The 19,461-nt window shown below is 41.8% G+C and overlaps 1 protein-coding gene across 1 annotated transcript in view; it reads right to left on the reverse strand.

The window, feature by feature from the left end:
- The window catches only part of LOC124555626 (protein Malvolio), a 368,432-nt gene that overhangs the window by 251,965 nt on the left and 97,006 nt on the right, over positions 1-19,461 (reverse strand). The window lies entirely within an intron of this gene.

Here is a 19,461-nt window from a genome sequence, read left to right on the forward strand (position 1 = left end):
TGCCATCTATTATCCAGTCAGCTGCCTACAAGTCCTCCCCATTTGCATTACATTTTCGCTGCAGTTTTAATTATGTCTTCCACTGCAGTCTGTTCCCTCTTCCATTTCTTTGTTCCTGAGTGTTGAAGATATCTTCACAAGAAGTAAAATAATGTAATGTCATTCTCTGTTTATTAGTTCAATGATCTGAAAACTTCCTCTAGAACTGCTAAGAAAAGTGTTGTGTGTGTGTGTGTGTGTGTGTGTGTGTGTGTGTGTGTGTGAATTCCTAAGGGACCAAACTGCTGAGGTCATCGGTCCCTAGACTTATACATTACTTAAACTAACTTATGCTATGGACAACACACGCACCCATGCTCGAGGGAGGAAGAAAAGTGTTGACAGTATGCAAATACCCTGATGATGTTTAATAGAAGCTACAGCATCAATGTACACATTCTTCAAGACTCTCACATAGTGTTAATATAACTCATGTTTCTCTTGGGCTGTTAGTAAAGATCTCTCTGAAACTGAGTCATAAGTTTTCTCAAAATCTAGTAACTTGAGACAAATTGGTAATTCATAGTCATTGTTCTTTTCTGTAGTTTAATTAAATTACAAAAGGTCCATTGGCTATATCAACTTCAGTTGATAGCATTACCTTTACTTGATTGATACCAAATGTTTTTTCTATATGGTCAGTGATAAGTTTAGTAGATATCGGCCTATAAATTATGTTACCTTTCTTCTGAAGCTGCTTGACTTCTCCATTAGTTTAGTAAATATTGGCCTATAAATTATGTTACCTTTCTTCTGAAGCTGCTTGACTTCTCCATTGTTTCAGTTTTTGGAGCTTGTCTTCATTTGCAGATATGCTGTGCTCAAGTATGACATTGCGCCCCTCTATCTTTCCCACCACATCCTTATGTCTGCCTCAACAGCTGAGTGGTCAGCGCGACGGAATGCCATGGAAAGAGGCCCGGGTTCGATTCCTGGCTGGGTCAGAGATTTTCTCTGCTCAGGGACTGGGCGTTGTGTTGTCTTCATCTTCATCATCATCATCATCATCATCATCATCATCATCATCATCATCTCATCTCCATTGACACGCAAGTCACTAAAGTGGTGTCAGCTAAAAAGACTTGCACCAGGTGAGCGGTCTACCCGACGGGAGGACCTAGCCACATGACATTTCATTTCACCACATCATTATGAACACATATGAAATCTGCATTACGATCATGGCCAAATTTTGCTCCATATTTAATGCAAGTTCTTTTTAATCACCGAACTCCAGTGCAAAATAAAAACTGCTGTACTACATAATAGACATAATAGACAAATATCTGATGAGTCCATGCTCAAAAGAAATGATGGGATGATAACAGAAAGTTGGAAACATCAGCTTCTCTGCTAATGGAAATTCTGCTTCCTGACAACGAAGAAGAAGATGAGACAGATGATCAATGTATGTCATGAACTATGTTATGGGAAGACTATGGAAACTTGTGTTCCCCTACAGACAGGAAGACATTAGGAAATACTTCTCCTGCTGAAAAAGAAAAATCTCTCCAGGAACGGATGGGATCCCTGATGAAGTAATACAAGTCTCATGTTCCCAAATTGGTATTTACATGTGAACTGTACAATGAGGTCTCTTGCAAGGAAGCATCGCTGCACCATGGAGGAGTGCCGAGTTAGTAGTTATCAGTAAAGTGGAAACAAACATCAGGTGATACCAAAATCCTACAGACCAATTTGTCTTCTGAACGTTTTTGGAATTATATTTGAAAAACAACGGATGAGGGTCTAGCATAGGTAAGTCAACTGACGATGAAATTAATAAGGTAATGTAGCTAGTGACAGGTACTGAATGTACTTATGCACTATCAATGATGATCAATATTACTGTCACTTTCAATAGCCTTTGGTGGTCATCCTTCTTTGGTTGCCTTAGGGAGTCGGAGTGTCCAGGAGCGCCGTACAACTGTCTGAGAGACTGTTGCCGCAGGAGACATGCGCCTTCAGTATTCCCAGGAAAGGAAATAACGAAGACCGTAACAGAGTTTTGGGATACAGCACTGGAACCCATGCTATGTGTGTATATGTGTGGTATCTGTTCTCTCAGTCGTGTTGTGAATTTGGGTGTGATGGGAGGCACAGAGCAAGTGGCAATGACTACTGTGTCCAGATGGCTTAGTGGTCAGAACATCTGCCTCGTAAGCAGGAAACTCGTGTTCGAATCTCGGTCCAGCACAAAATTTCAACTTTCCCTTTGATTTAAATCAATGCTTACTGATGGCCAGTGTCTGTAGTTCCTTAGTGTCTCCATACTACAGAAATTACATAATAGCAGTAATGTAAGAGGACTGGAGGCATTTGCAGATGTCGTACAGTTTGTTATAAGTGCTGACTTCAGAAGAATGATAGAAGATGAATGTAATGCTGCGCTCCATGAGCTTGAAGGGTGGTGTCTTATACTCATTGGCACCTCACAGAGCCACGTATTTCTTGCTGAAAGGGACGGCCGAAGTGGCCGTGCGGTTAAAGGCGCTGCAGTCTGGAACCGCAAGACCGCTACGTCGCAGGTTCGAATCCTGCCTCGGGTATGGATGTTTGTGATGTCCTTAGGTTAGTTAGGTTTACCTAGTTCTAAGTTCTAGGGGACTAATGACCTCAGCCGTTGAGTCCCATAGTGCTCAGAGCAATTTGAACCATTTTTTGAATCTAGCAAGAAATCCTAAGATAAAATTAAGCGATTTAACTATTAGAAGAAGAGCAGTAACGAGGCGGTATTCATTGGTGAACGTCACATAAAGGAAGCAGGCAGAAAAGGTACCAACATGATGAACAAAATTATAACTATCGCTAATAGACAATTTCGACTTCCCTGGAACACAATCAGAGCGTACGACCAATCCATATTAGCTTCAGTCGTAGGGTAAGGCACGGAAGATTGCTGCTTGTGAAGCCGGCTTCATTAGTCAGGTGTTTAGCGAGGACTGTTACTAAGATTCACGGGCGACTGCACTACCCCCAATGATGCATTGTCAGTAACTCGAGGACTATGCCCACTGGATTTGCGAATTAGAAGAAGGTGAACGCTTTAATGGCTAAAAAATGGCAATCAGATGGAAGTACAAAAGATACTTGGAACTGACGGCAGTACAGAAAAGTTAATACGAGAGTGGATATTGCAACTGTGACAAAATGAATGGGACTCTAGGTACCGCAAGGAGGACATTTCTCGCTAACATCAGGGAGTGACTACAAAAGACATTTCTTCAGTTGTCGAGTGGATACATTACCCGACTGGTCATGGCCTGTATGCAACGTACGTGTACAAAATCAAAAGGCAAATTAATGATAGTGGCGCCTGCGGCAATGTGGGCACTCTAGAGCACACATTGTGGGACTGCGTGCTCTACGAAGGTGCAGCGGATAATGGTCATCAGGCATTAAGGACGGTGGATCACACTGCACTGAGGACGAGTCAGTCTGGCAGATCTCGGACGACACTGCAGCCGCGGTATCTAGGAAGGCCGAAGGAGACTTCACACGGCACACAACCGCACGCCAGTATGCTGCCATCCCGCCTAGACGAGATTCTCATCAGATGGAGAGAAGATAATTTAGGTCAACGACCACTGAATGAAATGATTTTCAAGAATCTGCCTTGCGCAGGTCCAAGTGATCACGGAAATGTGAATTCTAAGACGTTACAGTGAAATGTCGAATCGCTTGTAAAGTGCTGCTGACGCTGCCCGAAGCCCAAGCAATCCAGTAGATAATGTTGTTGACTGGGGCATTTATGAGGGCGGATCCAGCAGCAGAAACATATGAACATCTGCATCTACATTTACATTGAAACTCTGTAAATCACATTTAAATGCCTGACAGAGAGCTCATCAAACCACCTCCACAATTCTCTATTATTCCAATCTCGTATAACGCGCGGAAAGAACGAACACCTATATCTTTCCCTTATTTTATCGTGGTGATCGTTTCTCCCTATGTAAGTCGGTGTCAACAAAATATTTTCGCATTCGGAGGAGAAAGTTGGTGATTGGAATTTCGTTAGAAGATTCCGTAGCAACGTAAAACAGTTTAGATGCACTCTAAGAAATGATCATATGTACTCCATGGATTATACACGCAAACAAAGTTGACACTCGGCGCTGTGACTGATGGGAGCGACTATAAAGGCATTTCCCATTTACTGTCACTCCCATCGGTCAGCGCGCAGCGTCAACTTTTTTTGCGTGAGTAATACACAACCAGACTCTGTAGCACTAAAGTAGTATTATTAGTTGGGCAATTGGTTAAGTCTTTTAAAAAAAAAAGTGTAGTAGTAGAGAACAATTGTAGTAGGTAGCATTTTTTGTAGAATTAGCACTTAAAAAATATTTGTAAGTACCAGACACAAGTAATTAACAAGCACATTTATAACCACCACAAAAATCTGATTGTATGGCCTAAGTTAGCTTTCCAGAAAATAGGCTGTAGTATGAAGAACAAATATACTGAGGTGACAAAAGTCATGGAATACCTCCTAATATCGCGACGGATCTCCTTTTCTCCTGTCTAGTGCAGCAACTCGACGTGTTTTCTCTGCCTCGTGATGACTGGGTGTTGTGTGCTGTCCTTAGGTTAGTTAGGTTTAAGTAGTTCTAAGTTCTAGGGGACTTATGACCTAAGATGTTGAGTCCTATAGTGCTCAGAGCCATTTGAACCATTTGAACCCACTCGACGTGGCCTATACTCAACAAGTCGCTGGAGGTCCCCCGCAGAAATACTGAGCCACACTGCCTCTGTACCAATTGAAATCCTGACTCATCTGACCAGGACAAGGTTTTCCAGTGTTCTAGAATCCAATCTATATTCAATGAGCCCAGTATAGCCACCGCAGGCGATATCGTGCAGTAAGCAAAGGCACTCGCGTCGGTCGTCTGCTGCCATAGCATATTATTGACAAATTTCGCCGCACTGTCCTAATGGGTATGTTCGTCGTTCGTCCCACACTGATTTCTACAATTATTTCATGCCGTATTTCTTGTCTGTTAGCGCTAACAACTCTACGCAAACGCCGCTGCTCTCGGTCGTTAAGTGAAGGCCTTCAGCCACAGTGTTGTCCCTGGTGATAGGTAATGCCAGAAAATTGGTACTCATGGTAAACTCTTGACACTGCGGATCTTAGAATACTGAATTCCCTAACGATTCTCGAAATGGAATGTTCTATGCGTCTAGCTGCAAGTGCCATACCGCGTTCAAAGTCTGTTAACTTCTGTCGTGTGACGATAATCACGTCGAGCACCTTTTCACATGAATAACTTGAGTACAAATGACTGCTCCGCCTATGCACTGCTCTTTTATACCTTGTTTACGCGATACTACCGACATCTGTATGTGTGCATATTGCTATCCCATAACTTTTGTCACCTCAGTGTAAAGAAATAAATAAATTTATTGAATTATGGACCTCGTAATCGCCTGAGACTGCAGGGCCTTTATTTTCGACGTTATTCAGTTGCTGATTTCTCCTAATCAGCCCTCCTATCAGCCTACATGTTTTGTTACAAAACTAAAGAAGGAGTCTATTACCTGTGCTCCAAGTGACATATTGTGGCAGTTGATATTTATTGAGTTACGGACCTACAAATTTATAGGCTGAGTCCATGCGGCTCTATAATTTTGTACGATATTCAGCTGCCAATTCTGCTAATCAGACCACGAGTCTGCTTTATTTTTTGTTACAAAACTAGAGAAGGGCATTTTGTGACTGCTGATATTTATCGAACTACGATCTTTGTATAATAGGGGCAGATTATGTGCAGCCCCTATTTTTTGCAGCGTTCAGTTGCCACTTTCTTCTGATAGTTAATGAATTAAAGACCTCATAAGATAGGGGCTGAGGCTGTGAGGCCTGTATCTTCTGCATAATTCAGCTGACGGCTTCTCCAGTTCAGATTGATAATCTGGCTTCATTTTTTGTTAACAAATTCAGAAGGGGTCTACTACAGATGCTGCAAGTGACATGTTGCGATGGCTGATATTTATTGAGTTATGGAACTCCTAAATTAGGGGCCGAGGCCTCTGGACCAGTATGTTCTGCGGTATTCAAGTGACGATTTCTCCTAATCGGCCCACGAGTCTGCCTATAATTTTTGTACCAAAACTAAAGAAAGGGTGCACTATGTATGCTTTAAGCAGCTCGTTGTGACTGCTGGTGTTTATTGAATTGTGGACCATGTAAGTTACAGGCAGAGTCCGAGCACATATTATTTTCTACGTTATTCAATTGTTGATTTTTCCTAATCTGGCTTAATGTTTGTTAAAAATTTAAAGAAGGAGCCTACTATGTATGCTTCAAGTGGCATGTTGGGACGGCTGATATTTGAGTAATGGACCTTCTAAGTTGTGGGCTGAGCCCATATGGCTCTAATTTCCTACGACATTCAGTTGCCAATATCTCCTAATTCACTCACAAGTCTGCCATCATTTTCGTTACACAACTAAAGAAGGAGTCTATTACGTATGCTTCAAGTAACACAGTGTGGCATCTGAATTATGGAGCTTCTAACCTACGGGCTGAGTCTGGATGGCCCTTATTTTCTATGATATTCGGTTGCCGATATCTCCTAATTAGCCCGTCTGACAGGGGGATGGGGAGGGAGGTCAAAAGTGATTGATAAAACTGGCAGGTGGGGGAGATAAGTGTGACAGGTTGGGTAGGGGATCTTAAATGATCCTGATTCTAATGACACGGGCACAGACGGTCCAAAAACAGTACCAGAATCGGCAAAACAACCATTCTGTATATACAATGAAGGACTAAAACATCGCTACACCAAGAAGGAGTTGTGCGACGTAAACTAAAGTTGGTAGACGTGTTTCGAGATCTGAAAGATGATGTCTATTCAAATTTCGCGCCAGTAGGATAAGTGAGGGACTAGTAATCCAGCTGTGAGGATGAAAATCAGGTCTGCTTTAAGTACACGATGTAACGGTTGTGGGCGTTAGTTACCTTTGAGACTGGACCTGGTGAATTGATATTATTCAAGAATGCCTTTAAGGTGACAAAGGCGCCATTATCAACACATCACTGAGTTTGAACGAGGTTGTGTAAACTACAATATTACAGAAAGACGTAGCAGGAATGAAGCCACTGTACATGATCGCTGGCAGCGCTGGTCACGAGAATGTACGGTCGCACGAAGACCGGGCTTCGGACGGCCACGTGGCACTACCGAGACGGAAGACTATCGCATTCGGCATATGTCTCTGGCGCAGCGCACTGCATCTGCAGCAGCAATTTGAGCAGCAGTTGGCATCACAGTCACACAACGAATTGATACAAATCGGTTACTTCAAGGACAGCTCCGAGCCAAACGCCCAACAGCGTGCAATTCACTGACGCGAAACCACCGCGAGAGCTGATTGGAGGACATGCAGGAGGTGTGTTGTGTTTCCTGGTGTAAGCTGATCTGCCTCTGTGCCAGTGATGGCCGTTTGTTGGTTAGAAAGACGCTAGCTGAGGCCCTGTCTGTGTGTTAGAAATGTTCAAATGCGTGTGAATTCCTAAGGGTCCAAACTTAAACTAACTTATGCTAACAAGGGAACCTCCCCATCGCAACCCCCTCAGATTTAGTTATAAGTTGGCACAGTGGATAGGCCTTGAAAAACTGAACACAGATCAATCGAGAAAACACGAAGAAGTTGTGTGGAACTATGAAAAAATATGCAAAGTAAACAAACTGAGTAGTCCACGCGTAAGATAGGCAACATCAAGGACAAGGTGAGATCAGGAGCGCCGTGGTCCCGTGGTTAGCGTGGGCAACTGCGGAACGAGAGGTCCTTGGTTCCAGTCTTCCCTCGAGTGAGAAGTTTAATTTCTTTATTTTCGCAAAGTTATGATCTGTCCGTTCGTTCATTGACGTCTCTGTTCACTAAAATAAGTTTAGTGTCTGTGTTTTGCAACCGCACCGCACCGCAAAACCGTGCGATTAGTAGACGAAAGGACGTGTCTCTCCAATGGGAACCGAAAACATTTGATCGCAAAGTCATAGGTCAACCGATTCATCCATAGGAAGACACGTCTGATATATTCTATACGACACTGGTGACGGCATGTGCGTCACATGACAGGAATACGTTGTCGACCCACCTAACTTGTACACTTGGCGAATGAGTAAAAAGATTCTTCTACCTTGCCCGATTTAGGTTTCCTTGTGGATGTGATAATCACTTCCAAAAAAGACAGATAACTGTCTGAAAATAAAAAATCAAATTTTTCACTCGAGGGAAGACTTGAACCAAGGACCTCTCATTCCGCAGCTGCTCACGCTAACCACGGGACCAGGGCGCTCCTGACCTCAGCCTATCCTTGATATTGCCTATCTTACGCGTGGACTATTCAGTTTGTATACTTTGCTTATTTTTTCATAGTTCCATACAACTTCTTCCTGTTTTATCGATTGATCTGTGTTCAGTTTTTCAAGGCCTATCCACTGTGCCAACTTATAACTAAATCTGAGGGGGGTGCGATGGGGAGGTTCCCTTGTAAGAACAACACACTCATCCATGCCCGAGGGAGGACTCGAATCTCCGGCGGAGGGGTCCGCGCAATCCGTGACGTGGCGCCTCAAACCGCGCGCCATGTCCATGTGTTAGTCACATTGGACCTACACCTGGAGTTATGGTCTCGGGTGAGGTTTCGTATGACAGCAGGAGTACTCTTGTGGTTATCCCACGCACCCTGCCTCAAAATTTGTTCGTCAATCTCGTGATTCGCCCTGTAGAGCTTCCATTCATGAACAGCATTCCAGGGGATGTTTTCCAAAAGGATAACGCTCGCTCACATACCCCTTTCGTAACCCAACATGTTCTACAGAGTGTCGACATGTTGCCGTGGCCTGCTCGATCACTAGATCTGCCTCCAGTCGAACACATACGACACATCATCGCGAAAGCTCCTGCATCATCCATAAACAGCGTTGACCATCCCCGTATTGACCTACCAAGTGCAACAGGCGTGGAACTTCATCCAACAATCTGACATCCGGCTCATATACAGCACAATGCATGCACGTTTACGTGTTTGCATTCAACATACTGGCGGTTACACCTGTTATTAACGTACGAGCATTTCACATTTGCAATGGCTTATTTTGCGCTTAAATTACCCTGTGATCTTGCAATGTTAATCACTTAAATATGCTACCTAGACAAATTTATTCCCAAAATTTCGTTACTCTGTATTAATTATTTTTTGGCGTTGCGATTTTTTTCCGTCACTGTATTTCCTGTATTATAAGAAAAACTTAACTAAGTTCCACAATATAGCTTTGTTGTAAAGTGAACTAAGGGGCAGGTTAATAATCGAAAGGTTGGGACATCTATGCCCATCTCATGCTAAGATATTTTTTCATCCTTAGAGTAACTGCGGCAACGGATGACCTGCTGAACGCTTGAAAATTTATGATGTATCATGGCAGTGTGAAATTCACGTGCATCAAACTGCATGACCTAGTTCACAGGCAGAATGAAGGCAGGACATACCTCTTCCAAAATCACATGCCTTCGTGTTGTTAATGTTTCGCCAACGTTAAGACATCCAAACAACCACAGATGTCATCCTGTGCAAATGAAACAAATGAAAAGTGCACTTGAACTACACTGGGCTAGTACGTCCGTTAACTTATAGTGAGTTGCGCAAAATTTTCCTTGAACTCACGGACGCTTCCAAAGTGTGACGCAATGGCACTCTATTAACCTTACGTAACTGCAGAAAGGGGAAATCCAACGACGTGTATGCATAGCAAACCATGACTAATTATGTTTCTTTCACTGTTAGCTGAAAAACGGTCAATACAAAAACACCTTTCAGTTTCAGAACGAACATCATCAGAGACCCGTAAAATGAGAAATCGTCTATTTTCCTCTGATGAGTGTAAGAGTTCATATCAATTTTAACAACATTAGGCTGTGAAAATGTCAGTTCGTGAAGCCAAAAACGAGTGCCATAAGAGTGCAGACCACTCACAGAAGCTTAGGGAATGCTGGTCAAATATGAAGGTCGTTAGTAGCATGAAAGTTAATGTCCAGACACTCGTCGATGACACAGGAACTGAAACAGAGTAGCAAAAACAGAAAGGCTTAAGTTACGTTTCAAATGTCCTTTTACATACAAAGATCAAGGAGTACTTCCCCAGTTTAATTCGCACTCCACTGCAAAAATACGTGATACAAATATTAATGTCAGCGATGTTAAGAGACATCTGAAAACACTAAAATTGATAAAGGCTCCTGGGTCCAGCGGAATCCCTGTCGGAATCTATACAGCATCTCAACCTAATATATCGCAGATCCGTCGAGCAAAAAATCTGTGCCTAGTGGGTGGAAGAAGGCACAGGTTGCACCCGTCTACAACAGAGGATTATAGGCAGCAGGGGTCATCCACAAAAAGTCATTAACATTCATCTGTTGTTGAATCTTACAAAAAAAATTTTTTTGAGCTTGAACCTAGCGAGGCATATAGAACAGAATGACCTCCTCCATGTCAACCATCATGGATTCCGAATCATAGGGCCATGTGAAACACTTCTTTTGCGCCTCCCACATGACAACGGGAAAACCATGACAAAGCCAATCAAGTAGATGCAATATTTCCTGACTTTTGAAAAACACTTGAATCGGTACCACACGACCTTTTTCTGAAGAAAGTACAATAATATGGGGTATCAGACGAAATTTGTGACTGGATTGAGAATGCCTTGGCAAGGAGGACGTACATGTTATGCTGGGTACATAGTCATCGATACATGTTCGGCACATGTAGAAATAGCTTTACCGTGCCCTAGGCTAATACTTTGGGACCCTGGCTGTTCGTGTTGTCTATTAATGACCTGGAAAGCAATATTCATTAAAGCAGATGAAGTTATTTATAATGTAGTACTGTCTGAAGAAAGCTGCATAAATATTCAGTAAAGAGAAAATAAAACTGTGCGCTTCACAGAACGAAAAACATAGTATCATAGGATTAAAATGTCAGTGAGTCACAACTATAGTCAATACATACAAATATATTGGGTGTAACAATTTGTGGAGATATGAAATGGAATGATCACATCATTTCAGCTGAGGGTAAAGTAAGTGGTTGACTTCACATCATTTGCAGGATACTGGGAAAATACAGACCCTTTAGAAAGGATATGGCGTATGAGATGAAGTATACCAATATAGACTTCACAAGGAATCGGTAAATCAGGATCGCAATCAGGAAGCAGGACACAGTGAACCAGGTATATTTCAAATACGGAACACCATACACAAAAATATAAATAACAATCGTGCTTCTTAAGCAGTCAAGGTCGTATAACACTTGAGCACAGACAATCAAATTGATGAACCAGAGAGAAAACCAAATAACGTTTACGGATGTTCGACTTAGAGTCTGATGATGCGTAGATCACTTGAGCTATTCAGCTGACGCTGACACACAGAAGACCAAAGGTGTCGTGATGAGCTCCCAGCTCAAACGTCGGCTGGTGCACACGAAGGCGCGGCTAGAGAGACACCCTGCTCTGCCTTAAGACCGTTGCCCACATTATATCCATGGCAACGGCTGCGCGCACTATGCGAGTGCGCAGACTGAAATGGCGGCAGGACATTAAGGATCTGGAGCCGACACCATGAGTCGCTTAGTTCCAAAATGTCCTTTATCCAACCGGCATAAATTTCGGTAATTAGTGAAAAACGTATTTAACAATTTCTGTTGTATGTATAAACTTGAATTTTTTTCTGCATGTTTCTTAGTCATCTATTTTTGTTATTAAAACATAATAAAAATAACTTATTTCATAATTTTATTATAACTAAAAAACTCTTGGATAAGGGACGTTTTGGAACCAAAATATGGAGAAGAGACATTTTGAAAATAAAAACTTCGGATAAGAGACAATTTGAAAAAGGAAATAGGGGAAAAACTATAAACAATATTTGTTTAGTAAACGTATATAATTTAATTTTTGTGGAAACAATGTCTGTAGGTATTTTTAAAACAACTGAAATAATTTCTGGTTAAGTTAGGGAAACAGATAGGAACATACATTTATCAGAAAATTATTAAAAAATACGTTACATTAAACCTACACATATTACAGAAAACATAAATTTTAAAAGTGACCTTATGGGTAGTCATTTACTTATTTAAATCTGGATTTCTCCTATTAACTGCCGTGAAGTAATTAAAAGACATTTTCATCACCCATGTTTCCACTGGCGTTTTCATCATCAGCTTGTTCTTCAGGTCTGTTCTGTACTGAATTGAATATAACATTTTTGTAGAAGGCCAGGTCTTCATTTTGAGCCCAGTTTTCCCCAAAGGGAAGAGTCAGAAGCTTGTTGACATCTTTAACTTTCAGCTATTTTACTGTTACCCGAGGTAGTACTAACGGTAGTTCAAAGTTTTGAACTTTAAATCCAGGGCTAAGTAGTTTTTTCGCCTTTCCGAGATTGGTGTTATACAAGGTTCACCTGCAACAAGTACTTCACAGGCTGGCACATTGCCTAGTGCTATAATAAATCTTTTAACAGTTGAAAATTTATAGTGCCAATTTCCAGGCTTCTTCTGGTAGTTTTCACATACCTTCTTCCAGTCAGAAATATTACAGCTCTCAGTCATACTGAAAACACTTCCACATTCCTTAAAGATTTCAGTGTATTTCTCAGGCTTAATAATAGTGTCTTAATTTTGTATTTCCTTCTCAATGCTGCCAAATAGACGATAAGGCAGCATATACGAATCACCTGGTACAGGGAATACTAAAAAAAAAAAAGTCTTTAGTATTTGGCGGCGCTTCATTTACCAACCAGTATTGAAGCATAATAATTATTGAACTGTTCCGGGTTTGTCCTTCACAACTATCCGTAAAAAGCCTTACAGTGGTCACTCCTTCCAAGGGAAAGTATTTTTTAGCCAATAAAAAATTGCTGATGCTATTTCGTTCGAATCTTCTTTGAAGTCCGACTCCGTCCAGTGATATATAACATGGTCTTTTGTCTGCTTATCTTTAGATTTACCTTGGCAGATAGTAAAGTTAAATAAATAGAACTGTCGTCTATAGTAAGCTGTCTGGTCAAGGATTTTGGGTAAAACCAAATTCTTTTGCCAGTCAAAGGATAGGGTGATTTCATTTTCAGTTTTCAGTAAATTAAAGAATGCTTCTTCCCTCTTTTTGTGGAGATTGAAATCAATTTCTACCGACTTGTCCCCAATGTCTAATTTCAACTGAAACTGGATGCATTTGGAGCACTTGTCCACAGCAGGAGAGCCAAAGCTTAAGTTACAATCTTTGACAAATATTTCATAAAAATATGAATATGGAACTTGAAGACCACTTTCTACTCTTGAATTGTAAGCCTTGAGAAACTTACTTATTGAAAGATGGCTCGAAAAATACTGTCTTGTTATTCTGATGTTTTTACAATTATGTTTTTAAAGTGGACAGAGACTCTCTATGAATGTCTTTACAGAACGCCTTTTAGCCTCAAACAGCTTAGACTTACTGTCTTCTCCTCTATTCTCTACAGCTAAATTTCTGGAGCAGAAATGTCTCTTACATCTCGTTGAGCTCTTTTCTCACTAACACCAAGTTTGCCACAAAAGGATTTCTTACATACCCGAACCAAAGAAGTGTTTCCAGATTTGGTTTGTGGGATTAGATAGCGATTCCAATTTTAAATGATTTGTATCCGTTCATCTTCATTAGTTCTCCTCCATTTAAGTGTTTCTCTCACAATATATTTAAGTACATAGTTATCCCGATCAATTTTATTCTTTGAAGAATAAAAGCCTCCATGAAACTTACGAACATCTTGCATAATAAGCTGATTACACTTAAAAACTTGAACAGAATGAAGTCACTGTGGTAGTCTTGGCAAATTCTTTGACATGTAGAGCTTCCGCTTCTCTATTGTCTTTTTCCATTTATCTGGATCCTTTATACGTTTCCTTCCTTTGTTCTTCTGACATGGAGTTATCTTTAGTCCCTTCATAATCTGTTGTTCAGTAGTTTGAGGTTTTAGTTCCTCCACTGGTTAACCACAAAGTTTATCAACTTTTAGGCCTATAACACTGCCTGTACAGTACACTTTTAAAACAAGAAGCTCACTTTAAACGCAGAAGAACACTTAAAACAGCCTAATTTTAATTATTGGTAAGAATTTTGACAGTAAAAACTATCAAAAACGCCATGGTGAACACACAAAACAAGCACCAACTTCACAATAAACGAAAAACATAACCTATCGTCAACAGTAAACAAAACTTAGCTTCAACTGACCGCCAGTTCTACCACAACACATTTCACTGGAAAAATACCCTACATAATGATTTTAAATTACCCTATTCCTTAAAATGGTTGGTAGTTGCACTGTGTGTAATGGTCACTTTTGAAAAGAAAAATGACACACTGCTTAGAAAAAGGCAAAGGATATAGGTCGTTTTGTTACAAAAATTAACGGTAGATGAGTTGGCCATGTTGGATTGCATAAGGGACATGCTGAAACTAAATAGACATATTTCAGGATTTTATTATTGAATTGCAATGGTTTAAAGGACGTTTTGAACGAAAACCGTAGTTTAATATGGTGTAAGAAAATTTGATGAATGCTATGGTAACAGTAACTCAATTTCCACAAAAAAAGTATAAAGGACGTTTTGGAAATGAGTGACTCACAGCCGCGCGGGATTAGCCGAGTGGTCTAAGGCGCTGCAGTCATGGACTGTGTGACTGGTCCTGACGGAGGTTCGAGTCCTCCGTCAGGCATGGGTGTGTGTGTTTGTCCTTAGGATAATTTAGGTTAAGTAGAGAGTAAGCTCAGGGACTCATGACCTTAGCTGTTAAGTCCCATAAGATTTCACACACATTTGAACATTTTTTGAGTGGCTCACATGAGACACTCGTGCAACCCATCCTAGAATATTCTTAAAGTTTGTGGGATCCATATCAAATAGGACTAACAGCTGATGTACACTGTCTGGTCACATTAATGTGACTAACTGTTAAAACCCTGAAAACCACCTTTTCCAGTGTGGACCAATGTGAGACTTGGAGGAAGACAGTCGTTGAGGTTTTAGAAGGTATTGACAGGGATGTGGAGCCATGCCGACTTCATTGCCGTGGCCAGCTGGGTTAAGGACCCATAGCGCGAACAGCCTGATTGAGGTTCTCCCACAGACTCACGACTGAGTTTAAATCCGATGAGCTTGGTGGACAGGAGAGTACGGTAAGTGCATCCTGGTGCTCTTTGAACAATGCACGGACACTGCAAGCTTTTTGACATGTTGCATTGTTATGCTGGTAGATGCTATCGTGCTGAGGGAAAAGAAAAAAAAACTACGTATAGGGGTGGATATGATCCCCAAGAATACCTGATACTTACGTTGATTCATCGTGCCTTTAGAATGCCGAGATCATCCAGGGAATGTCGCGAAAACATTTCCCAGACTATAATTCTCTCTCCTTGTTTGCATTCACACGCTTCACGCTATCTGGCCGATGAAGCATAAAATGTGATTCGTCTGAATAGGCAACCTGCCGCCATTCAGTGGACGCCCAGTTGCAGTACTGGCGTACAACTTCCAATCTTCGTCGCTGACGAACGGCAGACCGTATAGGTGCATGAAACAGGAGCCTGCTGCGGAGGCCCATATGGAGCAAGGTTTGCTGAAGGCTTGTTGAGCAACTGATCTGGGCGATCAGTTGCTCAACAGTTGCATGTATGTTCTCCCGCACACACCTTTGCAGCCGTCGTTCACTTCTGTCATCGATGGGCAGTGTTGCACTACAGTTGCTTCGGCGTCAGTTTTCGGTAGCGCCGTTTTACCATGCACGGTATACGTTAACCACGGCGGCGCGCGAACATTTTACAAACTTATCCGTTTCAGAAACCCATGGCGATAAAGCCAATGGCCATGTAATTTTGGCCATTAGATAAATCGCTCCGTTTCCGCATTACGACAACGACTGCACTGTTTTTGTCCCTACCCCCTCTCCCACCCCACCACTGACACACTTTACATACCCTCCACTGCTTGTGCTGCCACCTGTCGTCGGTGAGAGGTTGTTGCACTCTGTCGTCGAACATACGCAGTGATAACATTAATGTATAATGTATACAAATACGGGCAACGCGAATGGTCACAGGTTTATTTAACTCACAGGAGAGCGTCACGAAAATACCGAAACCCTGAACAGGCAGACGCTTGAAGATAGATGTAAACTAACCCGCGAAACCCTACTCACAAAGCTTCAAGTACCGGTTTTAAATGGGGACTCTAGGAATATGCTGCAGCCTATTTTCATGAAAACACTAATCGCGTATACTATACTGGAAATAATTTTTTTCAACATGTGGATGTTGGTTCCGGTATAGCTCCAGTTTTGTTCCATCGCTGCTATACTGTGTTTGTCAAATGAATTCATTGGATCTGAGTGCATCTTTATTAGAGACTCTTACTGGCACATGAGAAAATCCACACTCATATTTGACTTAGGTTTGTCAGATGTTGGCCAAGTTATGGGATTACATTTACATGGCCATATTCGTGTGCGTTGGTTTTGGGTCCACATATACACTCCTCCTCTAAACAGCCCACTTAGATCTGATGATTAGTCCCAGAGATATAATTCCAGTGTTGAATTCATGAAGTCGAGAATCGTTGGTTCAATTCTCGTGTGCACAGTTCGCGATATACGGCGGCCAAGGAGGTCAGAATGATAATGGCAGAAACTTCCATTCCTCCTCTTTAAAATGAGACATAGATCACAGTGTTTATGTTTAACCGAGTTGTCAAATTTTGAAATTTCCTAGACAGAAAATGTTGGTTAGGGCATGTATGACTCCCCCCACGCCGGTCATAGTGTTTAAAGACCTTTTAACGTCAAAACTATTAAAACAGTACTCCCTTGTTCTTAGCGATCCCTATATCGATGGTCATTAAATTCTCCGCTACTTCCCTTCCATTTAAAACCGCAGTCTATTCCATTAGGATAGGCGTTAATCTCAGACCCACAGTTTCCTTGGAGTCAGAGTGCGTGTCCATTAATCTAGCTAGATGTGTCAGTGTTACACACTCTATAGATATACCATATTAAAACGGGGAAAGCATTTCCTTTTTAATGGCCTCAGCACACTGAAAATTAGATCGTAACTATCAGTCACTGTTTGTACAACGACCACTTACCCCGATTTTCTGGTGGAAAAAATTTCATAGTTAGCTACAATTAGTGTAATTAGTATTTTTCAAAGCCAATTTCAGAGACGGGTCTTGTCCGTCAGTAAACGCACAGAGGAGCACGTGCTGTGCAAGAGATTCCCGCTATGTTGACAACTACTCACCTGATACCGACATTCCGACTCATTTTTTCTCATCTGTTCACCATATACATCTACAAAAATACTTGACTACACTTAAAGTTCTGGCTCACTTGCTCTGTTCTCAATCACGGACAACATAGCAACACACTAAGACAAAAAAAAGACACGCCATGAAAGAATTGTCCGAATGGGGCGGAAATCGGTAGATGTGATGTACATGTACAGATAAACGAATGATTACAAGTTCATAAAGAATTGGATTATTTATTCAAGAGAAAGAACATTACAAACTGAACAGGTTAATGAAGCACTGGTCCAACTCTGGTCCTTATACAAACTCTTATTTGGCTTGTCATTGATTGATAAAGTTGTTGGATGTCCTCGTGAGGGATATCGTGCCAAATTCTGACCAATTGGTGCCTTAGATCGTCAAAATCCCAAGATTGTTAGAGGGGCGTATCCATAATGCTCCAAATATGCTCTATTGGGGAGAGATCCGGTGAACTTACTGGCCAAGGTAGGGTTTGGCAAGCACGAAGACAAGCAGTAGAAACTCTCGCCGTGTGCGAGCGGGCGTTATCTTGCTGAAATGTAAGCCCAGGACGGCTTGGCATGAAGGGCAACAAAACGCGGCGTTGAATATTGTGGAAGTACCGCTGTGCTGTAAGGGTGCCTTGGATGGCGACCAAAGGGATCCTACCATGAAAAGAAATGGCACACCAGAACATCACTCCTGGTTGTCGAGTCACATTGTGGACGACGGTCAGATTGGTATCCCACCACTGTCCTGGGCGAATTCAGACACGTCTTCGCTGGCCACTGGGGTTCATTTCGAAGCGGGACTCATTACTCAAGACAACCTACTCGTCAGTGAGAGTCCAGAGACGCCACACACTGCAGTGGAACACCGGCCTGACTGTCGCCTGCCATACGGCTCGACAAATAGGAGTGATGGTCAGGGGTGGCATTTCTTTTCATAGCAGGACGTCTTTGGTTGTCATCCGCGACCGCCTTACAGCACAGCGGTACGTCGGCGATATTATACTCCCCGTTTTGTCGTCGTTCATGATAACCCATGCTGCGCTTACATTTCAGCAGGACAATGCCCTACTGCACATGGCGAGAGTTAGTACTGCTACCTTCGTGCTTGCCTAATCCTACATTAGCCAGCAAGGCTGCTGGCTTTCTCCCCAAATGAGAACGTTTGTAGCATTATGGCCAGGGCCCTTCAACAATCTTGGGATTTTGACGATCTAACACACCAGTTGAACAGAATTTGGCACGATATCCCACAAGAGGACATCCAACAACACTATCAATCAATGCCAAACCGAATAACTGCTTGCATAAGGGCCAGAGGTGGACCAACGCCTTACTGAGTTGCTCAATTTACGAAGCTCTTTCTCTTGAATATTCAACCAATTTTTCTGAAATTGTAGTCATTTGTTTGTATGTACATGTACATCAAATATACCGATTTCCGTCCAAGTCGTATAATTCTTTCATGATGTGTCATTTTTTGCCTTGGATTGTATTAACTTATCTAAGTACGTACACTTAAGTAACAGATGTTGGTGAATCACAAGGGTCACTCACATAAATAGAGACCATAGCACTGCAAATATACTTCTGTATGTAGAGAACCTGTATAACAGTACTGTGAGCAGTAACTCGACAGTTTCTCTTGTGTTGATACTTGCGGCTGTTCCGGCGATGGCTAGTCCCCTGTAGAAGTAGATTGTGACGCTAGTTATGAGACAGTGGACGCATCTGAAATTTCCTTACAGTGCTGCAGTGTAACCTGTACGACTGTGTGAACTTAAAGTGAGCCCATCAGACCATACTTAGGTGAATTAGCATGTGAGGTATGTGAACTGTAGCTCAACCAAGAAGTTTTACCAATTTTTGATAAGATCTTCAGTGACCTAATTAACCAAACAGACAACTTCAGTTTAAAGAAACTGCTGGAAACCGTGAGCTTTGGCTTTGTAAATTCCATTTTATGCAATGTTGAACTATATAAAGTGTTCAAAAAGTGGCACTAAAACAATTAATGGACAGTATTTACAGGGAATACAAGACGTTATTTCAATGAGATTC

Source organism: Schistocerca americana, chromosome X, assembly GCF_021461395.2.
Source record: "Schistocerca americana isolate TAMUIC-IGC-003095 chromosome X, iqSchAmer2.1, whole genome shotgun sequence".
NCBI lineage: Eukaryota > Metazoa > Arthropoda > Insecta > Orthoptera > Acrididae > Schistocerca > Schistocerca americana.